The 17,489-nt window shown below is 42.0% G+C and overlaps 1 protein-coding gene across 1 annotated transcript in view; it reads left to right on the top strand.

Annotated features, from left to right (window-relative positions):
* LOC126334527 (spindle and kinetochore-associated protein 1-like) overlaps nt 1-17,489 on the top strand; it is a 424,403-nt gene that overhangs the window by 172,843 nt on the left and 234,071 nt on the right. The gene's annotated exons all lie outside the window — the stretch shown is intronic.

Genomic DNA, 17,489 nt, shown 5'->3' with positions numbered 1-17,489 from the left:
AGAGGGGGGTGGCAGAGCCTTAGGACTGGGAAAAAGTTCACCATTCATTCATTTTATTTCATCATCATCGTCTTCCAGGATTATGATTTTTTGTCTGTAAAGCATCAAAGTTGTTCACACCATCATTTTATTTTATTTCACTTCATTTATTTCATTTTATTTAACAAATATAATTACAACATGTATTTTTACAGAAAGACTATTTACACAATTTGATTTGAAACGTGACAAGCCATTCATTTCACGATTGCTTTGATATTTGTTTCATTTTTTTGTCAATGTACAAGAACGAGCTTTGAGGTACGGGTCGCAGTCTGTGCATAGGTGACCTACACCTATAATCATCTAGTGATTTCAGAATACGCGGCTGAAGACAGTACGCATGGGGGCCGCAGTCCAGATACCTGCTGCGCAACCTGTTTACCGGAATTGGGTGGTGTAAACCGAGGAAGGGCAATTTAACATTTTAGCAGGCCTACTGCGACTGATTTTTTCATTTGCCACTTCGTCTAATATTTGGGTACATTTCCAGCGTCCTCATCAATACGTGACGTATATTGAGATTCGTATCTGGACCTGTACACTTCTTTTCTAGTTGTTGAAAGTTTTGAAGAGTTGGTAAAACGCAATGTTTGCTGTATGTTTTGAAAGGTCGGCAACCAGAACAGAAGATGACACCACTTATTAGAGAATGTGCGTACTGTCTGCGTCTGTGGTCCGTTCTTGTATGTAGAAGTCAATAAAAATTCATTTACTTAAAGGATGTATATCTTATAATGTTCGTTACAAAGGGAACACCTAAAAGTAAAAACACAACAGCTCTAAAATAAGAAAGGCCAAAGCAGTGGACGAAACAACGTTAAAAGACTGCGAAATCAATCAAAGAACCGTAAAAAAATAGTCACGAAACGTTGCAACAAGAAGAAATGTCTCAAGAAAATGATTAATTTTGTGATATACAAGTGCTCACGGACAGCAGTGCTTTTACCTTATAGGCCGTCAAAATGAGAAAATTGTTTACTATGCAGAATCTCCCCCCCCCCCCTCCCCCTATGAGCCATGGACCTAGCCGTTGGTGGGGAGGCTTGCGTGCCTCAGCGATACAGATAGCCGTACCGTAGGTGCAACCATGACGTAGGGATATCTGTTGAGAGGCGAGACAAACGTGTGGTTCCTGAAGAGGGGCAGCAGCCTTTTCAGTAGTTGCAAGGGCAACAGTCTGGATAATTGACTAATCTGGCCTTGTAACAATAACCAAAACGGCCTGGCTGTGCTGGTACTGCGAACGGCTGAAATCAAGGGGAAACTACGGCCGTCATTTTTTCCGAGGGCATGCAGGTTTACTGTATGATTAAATGATGATGGCGTCCTCTTGGGTAAAATATTCCGAAGGTAAAATAGTCCCCCATTCTGATCTCCGGGCGGGGACTCCTCAAGAGGATGTCGTTATCAGGAGAAAGAAAACTGGTGTTCTACGGATCAGAGCATGGAATGTCAGATCCCTTAATCGGGCAGGTAGATTAGAAAATTTAAAAAGGGAAATGGATAGGTTAAAGTTAGATATAGTGGGAATTAGTGAAGTTCGGTGGCAGGAGGAACAAGACTTTTGGTCAGGCGAATACAGGGTTATAAATACAAAGTCAAATAGGGGTAATGCGAGAGTAGGTTTAATAATGAATAAGAAAATAGGAATGCGGGTAAGCTACTACAAACAGCATACTGAACGAATTATTGTGGCCAAGATAGACACGAAGCCCAGGCCTACTACAGTAGTACAAGTTTATATGCCAACTAGCTCTGCAGATGACGAAGAAATTGAAGAAATGTATGATGAAATAAAAGAAATTATTCAGTTAGTGAAGGGTGACGAAAATTTAATAGTCATGGGTGACTGGAAATCGGTAGTAGGAAAAGGGAGACAAGGAACCGTAGTAGGTGAATATGGATTGGGGCTAAGAAATGAAAGAGGAAGCCACCTGGTAGAATTTTGCACAGAGCACAACTTAATCATAGCTAACACTTGGTTCAAGAATCATAAAAGAAGGCTGTATACATGGAAGAAGCCTGGAGATACTGACAGGTTTCAGATAGATAATATAATGGTAAGACAGAGATTTAGGAACCAGGTTTTAAATTGTAAGACATTTCCAGGGGCAGATGTGGACTCCGACCACAATCTATTGGTTATGACCTGTAGATTAAAACTGTAGAAACTGAAAAAAGGTGGGAATATAAGCAGATGGGGCCTGGATAAACTGAAAGAACCAGAGGTTGCACAGAGTTTCAGGGAGAGCGTAAGGGAACAATTGACAGGAATGGGGGAAACAAATAAAGTAGAAAAAGAATGGGTAGCTTTGAGGGATGAAGTAGTGAAGGCAGCAGAGGATCAAGTAGGTAAAAAGACATCGGCTAGTAGAAATCTTTGGGTAACAGAAGGAATATTGAATTTAATTGATGAATGGAGAAAATATAAAAATGCAGTAAATGAAGCAGGCAAAAGGGAATACAAACGTCTCAAAAATGAGATCGACAGGAAGTGCAAAATAGCTAAGCAGGGATGGCTAGAGGACAAATGTAAGGATGTAGAGGCTTATCTCACTAGGGGTAAGATAGATACTGCCTACAGGAAAATTGGAGAGACCTTTGGAGAAAAGAGAAACACTTGTATGAATATTAAGAGCTCAGATGTAAACCCAGTTCTAAGCAAAGAAGGGAAAGCAGAAGGTGGAAGGGGTATATAGAGGGTCTATACAAGGTCGATGTACTTGAGGACAATATAATGGAAATGGAAGAGGATGTAGAAGAAGAGGAAATGGGAGATACAATACTGCGTGAAGAGTTTGACATAGCACTGAAAGACCTGACTCGAAACAAGGCCCCCAGATTAGACAACATTCCATTGGAACTACTGACGGCCTTGGGAGAGCCAGTCCTGACAAAACTCTACCATCTGGTGAGGAAGATGTATGATATAGGCAAAATACTCTCAGACTTCAAGAAGAATATAATAATTCCAATCCCAAATAAAGCAGGTGTTGACAGATGTGGAAATTACCGAACTATCAGTTTAATAAGTCACAGCTGCAAAATACTAACGCGAATTCTTTACAGACGAATGGAAAAACTAGTAGAAGCCGACCTCGGGGAAGATCAGTTTGGATTCCGTAGAAATATTGGAACACGTGAGGCAATACTGACCCTACGACGTATCTTATCTTTTAAGGAAGGGCAAACCTACGTTTTTAGCATTTGTAGACTTATAGAAAGCTTTTAACAATGTTGACTGGAATACGCTCTTTCAAATTCTGAAGGTGGCAGGGGTAAAACACAGGGAGCAAAAGGCTATTTACAATTTGTACAGAAAGCAGATGGCAGTTATAAGTGTCGAGGGGTATGAAAGAGAAGCAGTGGTTGGGAATGGAGTGAGACAGGGTTGTAGTCTCTCCCCGATGTTATTCAATCTGTATATTGAGCAAGCAGTGAAGGAAACAAAAGAAAAATTCGGAGTAGGTATTAAAATCCATGGAGAAGAAATAAAAACTTCGAGGTTCGCCGATGACATTGTAATTCTGTGAGAGACAGCAAAGGACTTGGAAGAGCAGTTGAAAGGAATGGATAGGATCTTGAAAGCAGAATATAAGATGAACATCAACAAAAGCAAAACGAGGATAATGGAATGGAATCGAATTAAGTCGGGTGATGCTGAGGGAATTAGATTAGGAAATGAGACACTTAAAGTAGTAAAGGAGTTTTGCTATTTGGGGAGCAAAATAACTGATGATGGTCGAAGTAGAGAGGATATAAAAAGTAGACTGGCAATGGCAAGGAAAGCGTTTCTGAAAAAGAGAAATTTGTTAACATCGAGTATAGATTTAAGTGTCAGGGAGTCATTTCTGAAAGTACACTCCTGGAAATGGAAAAAAGAACACATTGACACCGGTGTGTCAGACCCACCATACTTGCTCCGGACACTGCGAGAGGGCTGTACAAGCAATGATCACACGCACGGTACAGCGGACACACCAGGAACCGCGGTGTTGACCGTCGAATGGCGCTAGCTGCGCAGCATTTGTGCACCGCCGCCGTCAGTGTCAGCCAGTTTGCCATGGCATACGGAGCTCCATCGCAGTCTTTAACACTGGTAGCATGCCGCGACAGCGTGGACGTGAACCGTAAGTGCAGTTGACGGACTTTGAGCGAGGGCGTATAGTGGGCATGCCGGAGGCCGGGTGGACGTACCGCCGAATTGCTCAACACGTGGGGCGTGAGGTCTCCACAGTACATCGATGTTGTCGCCAGTGGTCAGCGGAAGTTGCACGTGGCCGTCGACCTGGGACCGGACCGCAGCGACGCACGGATGCACGCCAAGACCGTAGGATCCTACGCAGTGCCGTAGGGGACCGCACCGCCACTTCCCAGCAAATTAGGGACACTGTTGCTCCTGGGGTATCGGCGAGGACCATTCGCAACCGTCTCCATGAAGCTGGGCTACGGTCCCGCACACCCTTAGGCCGTCTTCCGCTCACGCCCCAACATCGTACAGCCCGCCTCCAGTGGCGTCGCGACAGGCGTGAATGGAGGGACGAATGGAGACGTGTCGTCTTCAGCGATGAGAGTCGCTTCTGCCTTGATGCCAATGATGGTCGTATGCGTGTTTGGCGCCGTGCAGCTGAGCGCCACAATCAGGACTGCATACGACCGAGGCACACAGGGCCAACACCCGGCATCATGGTGTGGGGAGCGATCTCCTACACTGGCCGTACACCTCTGGTGATCGTCGAGGGGACACTGAATAGTGCACGGTACATCCAAACCGTCATCGAACCCATCGTTCTACCATTCCTAGACGGGCAAGGGAACTTGCTGTTGCAACAGGACAATGCACGTCTGCATGTATCCCGTGCCACCCAACGTGCTCTAGAAGGTGTAAGTCAACTACCCTGGCCAGCAAGATCTCCGGATCTGTCCCCCATTGATCATGTTTGGGACTGGATGAAGCGTCGTCTCACGCGGTCTGCACGTCCAGCACGAACGCTGGTCCAACTGAGGCGCCAGGTGGAAATGGCATGGCAAGCCGTTCCACAGGACTACGTCCAGCATCTTTACGATCGTCTCCACGGGAGAATAGCAGCCTGCATTGCTGCGAAAGGTGGATACACACTGTACTAGTGCCGACATTGTGCATGCTCTGTTGCCTGTGTCTATGTGCCTGTAGTTCTGTCAGTGTGATCATGTGATGTATCTGACCCCAGGAATGTGTCAATACAGTTTCCCCTTCCTGGGACAATGAATTCACGGTGTTATTATTTCAATTTCCAGGAGTATATTTGTATGGAGTGTAGCCATGTATGGAAGTGAAACATGGACGATAAATAGTTTGGACAAGAAGAGAATAGAAGCTTTCGAAATGTGTTGCTACAGAAGAGTGCTGAAGATTAGATGGGTAGATCACATAACTAATGAGGAAGTGTCGAATAGGATTGGGGAGAAATTTGTGGCACATCTTGACCAGAAGAAGGGATCGGTTGGTAGGACATGTTCTGAGACATCAAGGGTTCACCAATTTAGTATTGGAGGGCAGCTGTGAGGGTAAAAATCGTAGAGGGAGACCAAGCGATGAATACACTAAGCAGATTCAGAAGGATGTAGGTTGCAGTAGGTACTGGGAGATGAAGAAGCTTGCACAGGATAGAGTAGCATGGAGAGCTGCATCAAACCAGTCTCAGGACTGAAGACCACAACAACAACATGCAGAATCTATAGGATATTGTGGATGGAAGTGAATTACTTGAAAAAATGCGACAGAGAAGGGGGAAAACAGGGGGCAACAACGGAGTGCAAGGCGAAGGCGAAACATTATATTTGGTAGGTAACTAAAAAGAAGGTAAAGCCACATACGTTGTGTTGACAAACGTCCAAGTCTGTGAACTATAAACTAAACTTAGAGCAATATGCAAAAGAGACACTTCCTCAAGAAATCAGCGATTGCTCCAAAAATTACAAAACTTCGTATTTGATAAAACTAAGGAACTGGCTAGTAATGTAAGTGCTCTATGCAGTATGGCATTTGAAGTGAATCGTCTCAAATTAGAAAATATGTCAGATATTATGCTCATACTCAAGGTACTCTCCATTTTGCCAGATGAGTTTAAGCCTTTTTCTCCAGTATATGATTCAACACACAGTGGTGATAGGACTATGAACATTTAATTGCAAGACTCATAAGTTAAGAGGAACGGTTGAGAGGTAATAACCAAGAACAGAATGCTGTCTTTGATGTTCATTTTAACTAAAAATAAATTAAGGATCTAATCTGTAACAATTGTGGTTGACATGGTAATTTCGCAAGAGGCCTAAAAGGAAGGTACACTGTTATATATACAAGAAAAATAAACACAGAGGAAAAGAGAAGAGTGCTACTTTAAAAATACAAATGAAATTCAAGAACAAGAACTGAGGCCTTTCAAGCACTATCTCTGCAAAATGACAAATCATAAAGAGTAAGATTGTTATTTTAAGAACAAAGGAAGAAGGCACTGTACCTATTTAATATGAAAGCATCAAAAGAAGATTTCAGAAGCAGCTAATAAGGCAGAAGATATGGTGACAGTTGTAAATTGCACAGGTGTGTATAATAAGTATTCTGTTCAAATTTATGAAGATAAAACACTGGTTCTAAAGGAACCCAAAACAAGAAATACGAAGTGAATGTTAAACCAGGAATGCAATCACTACTGTCGGAAAAAAACAAGAATGGAATAAGGAGCTAGGTCATCCAGGCTTAAGATGTACTTCGAAGATCAAGAAAATGTGCGATGGAATTGCCAATAGTTTATTCCCAACAAAAAAAATTGTGTGGAGCTTGTGTGAGAACCAACTTTACAAGAAACCAATTTTCTACTGAGAGAGAAAGAACAACAAGGCAACTTGAAATAATACATACTGATATCTGTGGAGAGACAGATCCCACAACATTTAATGGGTGCAGATACTACATGACAGTATTAGATGATTTCACTCATTTTTGTGTAACCTGTTTGTAGACGACTGCAAGGTTCGTAAGAAATTATGTCTTAGAAAGAGAAAAGCTGTTTAGTCTGAAAGTGTCAAAAATATGATGTCATAAACGTGATGAATGCACTAGTCATGAGTTTAAGAATTTGTGTGAATGAAAGGTAATTGGGCTAGACTGTTATATTCCGTATAGTACTCAAAGCAATAGGAATGCAGAAGCTAAATCTGACAATAATTAACGAGGCAAGTCTGATGATCTTCAGTAACAAACCGAAGAAAGAGGAGAAACATTGCTTAAAGCTACAAATTCAATCGATTCAAACCACATTGTCAATAAAAGTGTTACACCTGCAGGTAAGTGGTTTGTTAGAAACCCAGATCTGTCAAAACTTTCAAGTTTCTGGATCATGAATTTTTGTAACAAAACTTGGCTACTTCAAGAAGCTACATGAAACAAGTGAACCATATATTTTGTTAGGTATGCTTCCAACGGCTACAGACCTTTTGCTACAGAATGAAGAAATACAGTGTGATTATAATTAAACTTTCGCAACTTGAGCCAGTTTAGACGGAAAACTATGCACTATATGGGTACCATACATGATAGGAATGATGTACAGACTGTGTACTGTAGGATTTGCGTTGTGTTAGTGGTGTAACTGTCATGATTTGCCGCTCGACGCCTGTACTAGTATGCCGACGTAGTTTTATCGAAACAGCAGCAATAGTGCTGCAGTTCCTCGCGAATATCGACGCATTGAAGGGATACAAGAAATTCTTTTTCCATCACAGGACTGAAGAACATGATTCGGAAGTTCAAATTAACTGTCGATTTGAGCATTGCTTATGGGACAGGACAACGGCCAATTGTTGAAGAAGTTACTGTTGCCATGGGTGAGAATGCTCTACACAAAGTACAATCTTCAATAAGCGCACGATCTGTGTCGCAACAGCTGAATGTTCCACGGTCCACAGCTCGAAAAGTGCTGCGGGCAGTATTACGAAATGGAATCTGTAGTGCGTTTCCAGGCTGTCATGGATGGAGATGGCCGTCACACTGAGCAACGTTTGTAACCTGGAGTGTAAACATGGTACCACTAATTACCAATGGTATCCTCCCGTGTGGAAATTAAAATTTGTTTCTCCCAATGGTTTATTCATTATTTCTCTTTCACGTGTCGTTACAAATGTTTCTACCGAGTTTCGTTGTCTTACGATCACTGGTTTTCCCTGGGGTCCTTCTAAAGTAGCGAAAGTTTAAGAATCACTACTCAGTATCGATATGTCAAGGGATGTTGTATTTGAGCAGCGACAGAAAAAACTGTATAGAAAAATATTGCTATTGGTGCAATACTAAGCGACTTTAATAATAAGGTAAACGAGCTTGAAGATAAAGAAAACTAAGGAGAAGAAAGTCACGAAGAAAGCAGAAATTTCAATTTAAGTGATGGAAACAATCTGAAGAGTCCTTTTAAATATGAAGATTATGAAACAGCTTTACTTTCATATTAAGATTGAGTGTATCCATGGTCCAGATAAAGAAAATTGGATACCAATAGAAGAAGAAAATCAATCACTTTATCATAATTACACAAGGAAGTTCGTGAATCCAAAGGAAGGAACAGGAAAAGGGTTCTTGACAAGCAAACAGAGCTTTAAAGTCGAAGATAATGGTCGATGTAAGACAAAGCTGTTTATGAGAAGTTGTCAACAAGTAGACACAGATTTCAAGGAATTATTCAGCCCAGTAATATATGTCTGTACACTGGGCTTGTTATTTGCCCTGGCAGCTGAGAAAAATTTCCGCATGAGAGCGTTTGATGTAAAAACAGCTTTCCCTCACTGGAAACTGGAGGAAGAGATTTTCATGAAGATGCCTGAAGGATACGAAGAAGCTAGAGAATTTGTTTTTTGAAGAAAATTCTGTAAGGACTTAAACAATCTGCGTACAGATGGAACAAAACTGACAGATTTCCAAAATATAGAAGGAATAATTCAGCTTAAGTCGGTTCAATAGATATTTAAATATGCAACTGAAGACACCTACAAGGCTATACATCATGTTGATGTAAGTATAATTGGAAAATGTCATCGAAAAATTGATAATCTACTGAAGAAACTTGAGAAAAATTTTGAAAGATCTGTAGTAGAAAATCGAGCGATATACCTAGGGATACAAATAACTGAAACGGAGGATGGAATATTTCTACACAGAGAACAATATGTGAAGAAAGTGCTGGAAAAATTCAATATGACACTATTCATCAAAATTTGTGTTATGATGCTGATTATGTTTTAAGACTTAAGAGAGAGGAATAGTAGAGATGCGTACATTCGTCTTCATAACGGTGCCCCCATTAGTTAGTGTACCAAGCAACGAAGTTTAATGGCTACTTTATCAACTGAAGCGGAATACATTTCAGCAGGAGAATCCACCAAAGAAATAAAATACATCAGGGACATACTACAAGAGCTATACAGCAGAGAAGTGAAGACCATGCTTCATGTACACAATCTAAGTGCTATCCAAATGATCAGATGAGAACAGTTACATGAAACAAACATGTCTGATGTGAAGTTCCACATGTGGTGAACAATATAGAGAAGGTTTTTTTGAAGTAGAGTATTGTAGTACAGAAGAACAATTGGCAGACATACTTAGTAAACCTCTGCAAATGCTGATGTTTTAGAAATTTAGAAATAGTACTCTAAAACGATTACCGTAACTTCTTTGCTTGAAAAAAATTATGCATTAACTGTTTAATGTTTGTGTAACTAAAAATGTGAAACTTACGACTTTATAAAACACAATGTTTGCTGTGTGGTTTTGAAAAGGTTAACAACCAGCAAAACAAGCAGAATGCGATTTACCTGAGAATGCACGTACGATCTGTGCGTGTTGTCTCTTGCATGACAAAGGTAATAAAAATTCACTTGGTTAAATAGAGTGTACCTTATAATATTCGTAATAAAGTGAAAAAAAGTAGTTTTTACTGCCGTACAGCCATACGAAAAATGTTCGTGTTTCCTTGCAAAATCATATTTACAAGTCAGGAGCATTATTCTGTTTACAAATCTGCTGGCCAGTTTGCCATTACACATCTGAACAACGAGGGCTAGGTTCATGGCATCTCGTAAAGATATGATATAACTTACAAATCATAAACAAATCTAGAATATAATTCAGGCAAACAATGAGTTGATAACGAAATAGTTCACGGGTGAATGGCCGGATGTCAGTGTCCAGTGGGCAGATTATATTGGGAAGCAGCCAGGTTGCCTTCATCAGGTGCAGTGGGAAGTGACTGCTTATTGGCGGCCGTCATGGCGCTTTTAACCTCTTCGGCTCCAACCTTCAATCCGACCCTCTGTCCGCTGTCCTCAGCCAGCACCTGCTCCCCTCTTCGTCACACTGTCACGATGCTCCGTACTCCGTTCGTACCCAGGTACACAAGCTGATGGCTTCTCTGCTATTGATGTTGCAACCGATGTCAGGCCTGCGAAAGGAGATACCCCACAACGAATTAACTTCGGTGGCAGGTGGAGAAACAGCAGGGATACCATCGGCAGGTGTACCTGGAGTGTCGATGGGTGGAGAGGCGTAGAAGATGCTGGCCGGGGACGATGGACAGAGTGGCAGATCAGAGGGAAGGGCCACCTAGCAATCATTACGTCAGTGCACCTAATGATGGCAAATGACATCCAGCTGTTCGTCCGTGGACTATGTCGTCATAAAGTATGCCGGGAGAAGTTGAAGAACTGAAGAATCACAATAAGTTAATACAGTTCCATTAACATCTTGTCTACATAATTAATTACATCACCATGTCAGAGAAGCAAAGCTTCTTGTAAACATTAATTGCTTAAATTTACTATTTTTAAATAAAATCCGAAAGAAATGATCGTATTTGATTGACGTCTAGATTGCGCATATTTCTAATGTTATGATCGGTTTTGATTCCATGAAACCATCTTTTAATCTGTAGAGATAAGATAAATAAAATGACTGACCGTCAGTAACCAACGATACGTGACACTGAATCCAAACGCACCAAAACATACTCAATCATATGGACTGCAGGAGTAACCCATTAATTTCTAGAACAAATATACGTGACATGTCATAGAATAATACAATACTATCGTAGCATTCGCGTAGTTAGTAGAAGCCTTCAACGGAAATGCCATTAGGCTGCGTGATTGCTTCAGATCAGACTCCCGCAATATGTCTGGTACATACGTTCAGTATAATTAAAAGTACTTGGAGACTTTACTGATATACATTTCTTCTGAATAAATGAAAATGAAAATGTTGAAAATTTACTTTGAGGAAATCTATTATTACGATGGACACATACTATACATCTTAATGTAATAAAAGCTTCAAGAATATCGAAATGTGTGTCCACGATGAAAAAATGGACACTCACAAAAACCACGACAGGAATGCCAGACGGTGTCCTAGATCTTGATGTTACCGTAGGCTTGTCGCCGTGCTGGTATGCTCCCTTCCGTGGGCGCTTTTGGTGCCAGGTGTCGCGATCCCAACAGTCGCCTGCCAACTGCTGTCGTGGTCAGAGGGCAGTGCTGGAGACCTTTCCTCCCTAACTAATCCGAACATAGGACACACACACACACACACACACACACACACACACACATTAAGTTCGCAGTTAGGCTTAGAGAACAACTTGATGCTGATTTCCCGCAGTGTCGTCCTCTGCAAATGGCGTAATTTGGATACAGTAGGGAGTGGCATGGCATCAACGCACATATCTTTCACACATAATCAGCTTCTTTCCAGACTCAGAAGCCACCTGCTACTTTTAATACAAGTAAGTCCTAAACTGGTCTCATGAGACTAACTGCAGCCTGCTTCAAATCCTTCCATATACATGATGTAACAAAACAAATCTAACGTAGACGTGGTGGTCTGTGGAAAAAAAACTGAGAATGTCTAGGAATGCCCTCGACAATGCTACAGAGCTGTAGCTCGCAATTCCTGCTGCTATCCCACTCCTTCGTCTGGAAATACGCTTTTATTTGCTGGCGGAGCACAAGCGGATCTTCTCAGAATGGGTCTCACAGCATTCAGGAAGTTAGATTATGTCAAATGCCTCTACATCCAAGGTCAGAGCCAGCTTCAGTCCCGGAGAGAGGGGGTTACGACGTCTCCTTTGGGTCATTAGGCGAGAAGAAAAGAGAATGAAAGTAACTTCTTCACCTCGTCAAATATTTTTCCATATTGTAGATTGTCATTCATGCCCTTCCTCCCCCACCTTCTCCAAAAATAAAACTTACCACAGCTGAATTGAATTATAATATTTAAAAAAATATCAGTGGAATGTATCAATTATTTTGTTACATTGTAATTTGGGCGTGATGGTCTAGAGGCCCTGGATATCCCCAGTTCAATCCCAGACGGGGGCAGGACTTATCCTCGTTCCAGTCCCTCCAGGATTGCTCCAGGCCCACCAGGCCTGCTACCAGATGAGTGCTGGGGATCTTCCCTGGGGATAAAAGGCGGTCAGCTACCCTCCCCCCAGTGCCGCAGGGAAGAAAGACTGCACTCCATACGCAGTCAGACCACAGAATTTGCCTTTTCTACATTAATATATACGAAAAACTCAAGTCATCCCAACTTATTCTTTGCAAATCACGCGATGACTGCATCAGTCAATATATCATAGCGTGATTGTATGTGTTTGACGTCTAATTCTGACGTAGGCCTTACTAGCCGAAAGCTATATTTGGGACAGTCTTTTCGTTGTGCCTATCTGCAACTCATCATCTCCGCTGTATGGTGAGTAACAACTTTCCTTTTCACAATATTGTTTGATTTAATATCAATATCCCGGTGGATCTGAAAGAAAGCAAGACAAGTGAGTCGCTCTTCTCGTATGCCTGCTCCAAACTCTTGAGTAGACGAATGGTTGAGAACATGTGTTCTGCTAACAGGAAGCGTGACCAGAATTTTTAGAATAGTACCAATATAAGGATTTAGTTCATTGTCGCACGTCGCGGTGATGCCGAGCAGAGACTCCAGAATTTTAACACCGGCCACAACGTGGAGCTTTCATCTAGCAACTAGGCCTGTTAACAAGATATCGATATATCGATACTTTTTACAAGACATCGATATATGAAGCTATATTTTCTCCGACAGTAACGCGAGATTATAGAAATATATCGCTATACCTTTGCCGACGATGTATCGCTATCAAAATGGCAGTATCGAGTGTCCAAACATTTAATTTGTATTATGCTTATCACAATTATCGGTAAATATCTGAAGTTGTTCTTTTGATATTGTTGTAGAACATATTTTCACTTTCATTGTGTGAAGAAGTCTTAGTACTTTTCGAGCTTCGACCGCGTCGAGCTTTTCTCTTTGTCTGTGTGAAGTAAGAGTAGGTGGTACAAAAGAAGGACTCCGATTGTACAGGGAGGGGGGGGGGGGGGGGATGGAATAAGATTTCCAATGTGAAGAAATAGCACAGCATATCAAGAAATAGCGTTAAAACAGTTTTTAACTCAACTAGTGTGCTATTTCTTCACATCGGCGCTCTTCAGAAACATTTGCTGAAAATGATAAACAAAAACCTAAATGACAAGACTGGTGTGCGGTGGACGGAGACGTGTGAGAGGGAATGCTGACGTAGCCGGCGCTTCCAACAGACACTGTAACGTTTAGCTTCACCATGCAGCTTTGACACTACAACCTTGGCGTTGGCAGAAATGAAAAAACAGGGTAGTTGACATGAAGTGTTTCGGACAAATCCGATATGTGACGAAACCGAACGACGGACCATCGGACACCTTTTATTGTGCCACTTACATGCAGTTATCATTACTAGGAAAGTGCTTATCGCGAAGCGTGTAAATGCATCGTTTTCCATTCAGTTCTTACTCAAGGGGGGGGGGGGGGGGGGTATAGGCAGACTACTAGCTAGTGAATGTACAGAATATCTAATAATAAATCAACACTTAAATATACAGCTCTAAATGTGCAGCCGATTTTTTATTGCCCGGTACGTCGATATTTTTCCCGTCTATATACCGACACACTTTTCGATATAGCGAAAGCCGATAATGATATTCTTTTAAACACCGATGTATCGGATTCCCGATTTTTTTTAATATCAACAGACCTACCATTCACCCACAATCTGAAATCCTGCACTATACAGGAGGCAGGAATACCCAGAAGCTGCTTGTAAGCCTGCGATGTTTGTTTCACACTTAGGTGTACGTGGCAGAAAAAACCTTAAATGGAAAAGATGCATCTCATTTCGGGAGAGTACCTCCTTTTGATGAGATTTGACATTCTCGTACACGGAGATAAAAGAGGTGAGTACATTTCATAATTTACGTAATACGTCCTCCAAGCAGACGGCCGAGGGAATGAATTCAGGACCATGTAAGACCTGTCAAAGGTACTGTTCTTGGGACGTCGTTGTACTGTCGTGCCACAGAGAAATCTTTTAGAGGGCTTTTTTCAGTGGTTTGTCATCATGGAAGTGCAGAATTCCGTCATGTGTCTCTACCCAAAGTGTCTCGTAGATTCACTGCATTGCTACTCCACCGAGAGCTACTTCATGTCTTTTTGCAGAGGTATTAGAAAATGCTACGATATTCTTTAGAGTTGCAATGCGTTGCGACAAATAGTGAACTTGGAAAGATTAGTAAAACTGTTGTCCAACAAATGATTGCTACAAGGGCAATGTTTTGCGTAATGGCTGTCTTGATAAGCGCTGAATGGCATCTTTGACTCAGAAACCATACAGCACATCTCTCAGTGCAAATCTCAAGACATATTTCCAGAACGGTAATAATTTCTCGCAGAGTTCTTTAGCTTTATGAGCAAGAGTGCTTTCTGTTCAACAACGGTCTTCGTTTGTATCTCCGTGACGAATCTTCTAATACCCATTACACATCTCCCTTGTGTAGGTAAGAGGAAGATATACACCACTGTTAAATCTGGGAAATGTTGGTGGTTTCATGAAACAGAATGGAGAAATACATTGCTTTTCTAACCTTAGATTAAATCTTGTCTTTAAGTTCGTTTTTCTGCGTACGTCAGTGAGAAGAGATGACTTTGTGTGGCTCGTTTATACGTCTTGCATTGGTAGATTTATGTCAAAATGGTGACATGGATTTGAATTGTCCGAATCAGCTATGAAGTTTAAAAACGCTCTGAAAATTCCATCATTGTTACTTACAAGATTATTTGTCTTATGAACAGAAGAATTAGTTTTTTTTTTTTTTGATGGAATTGCGTTGGCACAAAACCCCGTCGTCTCTGTGGCCACGTAAAGAATCACATCAACGTGACCACCTATCAAAAGTCTGAACATACCACCTTTTGCAACGGAAACGTGCAGTGTGTCACCGAGGTTATGAAATGTACCGACTGAAATCCATGGGGCTTAGTGGCAAGGGGAGTACGATAGACACATCCTGGTGCTCTTCGAACCACGCACGTACCCTGCGACCGGTGTGGCACGTTGCATTGTCCTGCTGGTAGATGCCATCATGCAGAGGAAAAACAAACTGTAAACAGGGGTGACCATCGTCCCCGAGGACAGATGCAAACTTGTGTTGATCCATCGAAAGTTCCAAAATGACGAGATCACCCACGGAATGTCGCGAAAACATTCTCCAGACAATAGCGGTGCCTGGACTCTAGCGACGATTGTTGTAGAGCCGTACATACCAACGACCATCAGTCCGATGGCGTACAAAACGTGATTCGTCTGAAAAGGTTACCTGTCGCCACGCAGTGAACGTCTTATTGCGGTATTGGCGTGCAAATTGAAGCCTGTGTCGCCGATGGACAGCAGTCAGCATGGGTGCATGAACCAGGCGCCTGCTGCGGAGGCCCACAAGCAGCAACGTTCGCTGAGCGCCCCTTGGTTACGACTGGGCGGTCACTTGCTCAGCAGTTGCAGATCTGTTTCCCCGTATACATCCCTGCAGTCATCGTTCACACCTGTCAGCTATGACTGTCATGCACTGCAGTTCCCTCGGCGCCGGTTTTGGACAGCGCCGTTTTGCCAAGCGCGGTATAATCTAACCATGGCGGCACGCAACAGTTCACAAAGTTAGTCATTTCCGAAAATCTTCCACCCTTGGCCCGAAAGCCAATGATCGTGTCCTTTTGGACGACAACAGCTTCTCTCTTGTCTCCCATCCCCTTCCCCGAAACGCTTTATATTCCATCCACTGCTACTGATGTCACTTGCCGCCTGTGATTGGTTACTGCACGTTGGCGGCGACCATAGGCGAGGGTCTGGTTACTGTTACTTGACAGCGTATTTTGATATCCATAGGAGATTATATTGTTGATAACTCGACGAAATCTCTCTCGATTTTTCTTAAGTTCAACGAAAGACTTCAAAGGTTCTGTGACCTCATGTTAGAGGAGTAAAAACACTGCCACAAATTACGATAAAAAGAGCGCATATTTGAAGTAAAATTCTTTACCTTCGTGTGACAGCAATGGCCTTTGGGATTTTACGAAATATGATTTCTGAGCATACTTTTTGCTTTTTTCCTTTTTTGGTAACGACACAGTAAGAGAATTAATAATCTGTAGAAATTCATAATCTGTATCTTTAGTTATACAGGGTGAGTCACAAACTATTGCCACATACAATAACTCCGAAAGTTTGTGGGACAAAAGTTGCATGGGACAACGGAGGCCATAGTATGACGTTGGTTTTTTGTTGCTAGGGAGTGTCGCTCAGAGGTATGGTCAACTTTGGTATTTTTTATTTTTTTTTATTTTTTTTACTGGGATGCTATAGTTTGGTACTTATTTTCTGATAGCGGCTACCGAGACGAATCCAGTGACGTTTAACAGTAAGGTCTTTGAAGGTCAACGAAGGTCACAAAGGTGGCACGAACGTCCATTTACAGAAGGTGTTCGAAGTGATGACCATTGGTATCAATGCAGTCTTCTTATCATGGATTGCGTGGTATTCCTTATCACATCGCTACTTATCGAAGCACATGCTCTGACAATTCTCTCTCGTATATCGTGCAAATAGTAAATATTCGCCGAATACGGCGTATCGATCTAACGAGCCATTGACATGTAAACACGGTTCGACACGGTTTCGCAATGCAACACTAATAGGAACGGTAAGACTAGTATCGTCGAATCAAGTGAATGTGAATGATGTATTCCTTCGAAGAACAAGTCGATATGCCGCTCATTTACGGAGAATGCGAACGAAATTCAGTGAGAGCTAGAGACCTATGCGCTGAAAGATATCCTCAACGTACTCACCCTACACGTCGTACATTTCAATATGTGTAAGATCTATAATACATCGGAAACATATCCGGCAAAGGAAAGTTACTAACGACGAATGGAAATTGATACTCTTGCCACTGTGGTTCGAGATCCTTGTCTTAGTTCGCATCAAATCGCAAGCGAATCTGGCATGGGCCAGAGTAGTGTTGTTCGT

This window comes from Schistocerca gregaria, chromosome 2 (genome assembly GCF_023897955.1).
Source record: "Schistocerca gregaria isolate iqSchGreg1 chromosome 2, iqSchGreg1.2, whole genome shotgun sequence".
Lineage (NCBI taxonomy): Eukaryota > Metazoa > Arthropoda > Insecta > Orthoptera > Acrididae > Schistocerca > Schistocerca gregaria.
Note: the sequence above shows the minus strand (reverse complement) of the source record. Positions and strands in the feature narration are given on the sequence as shown.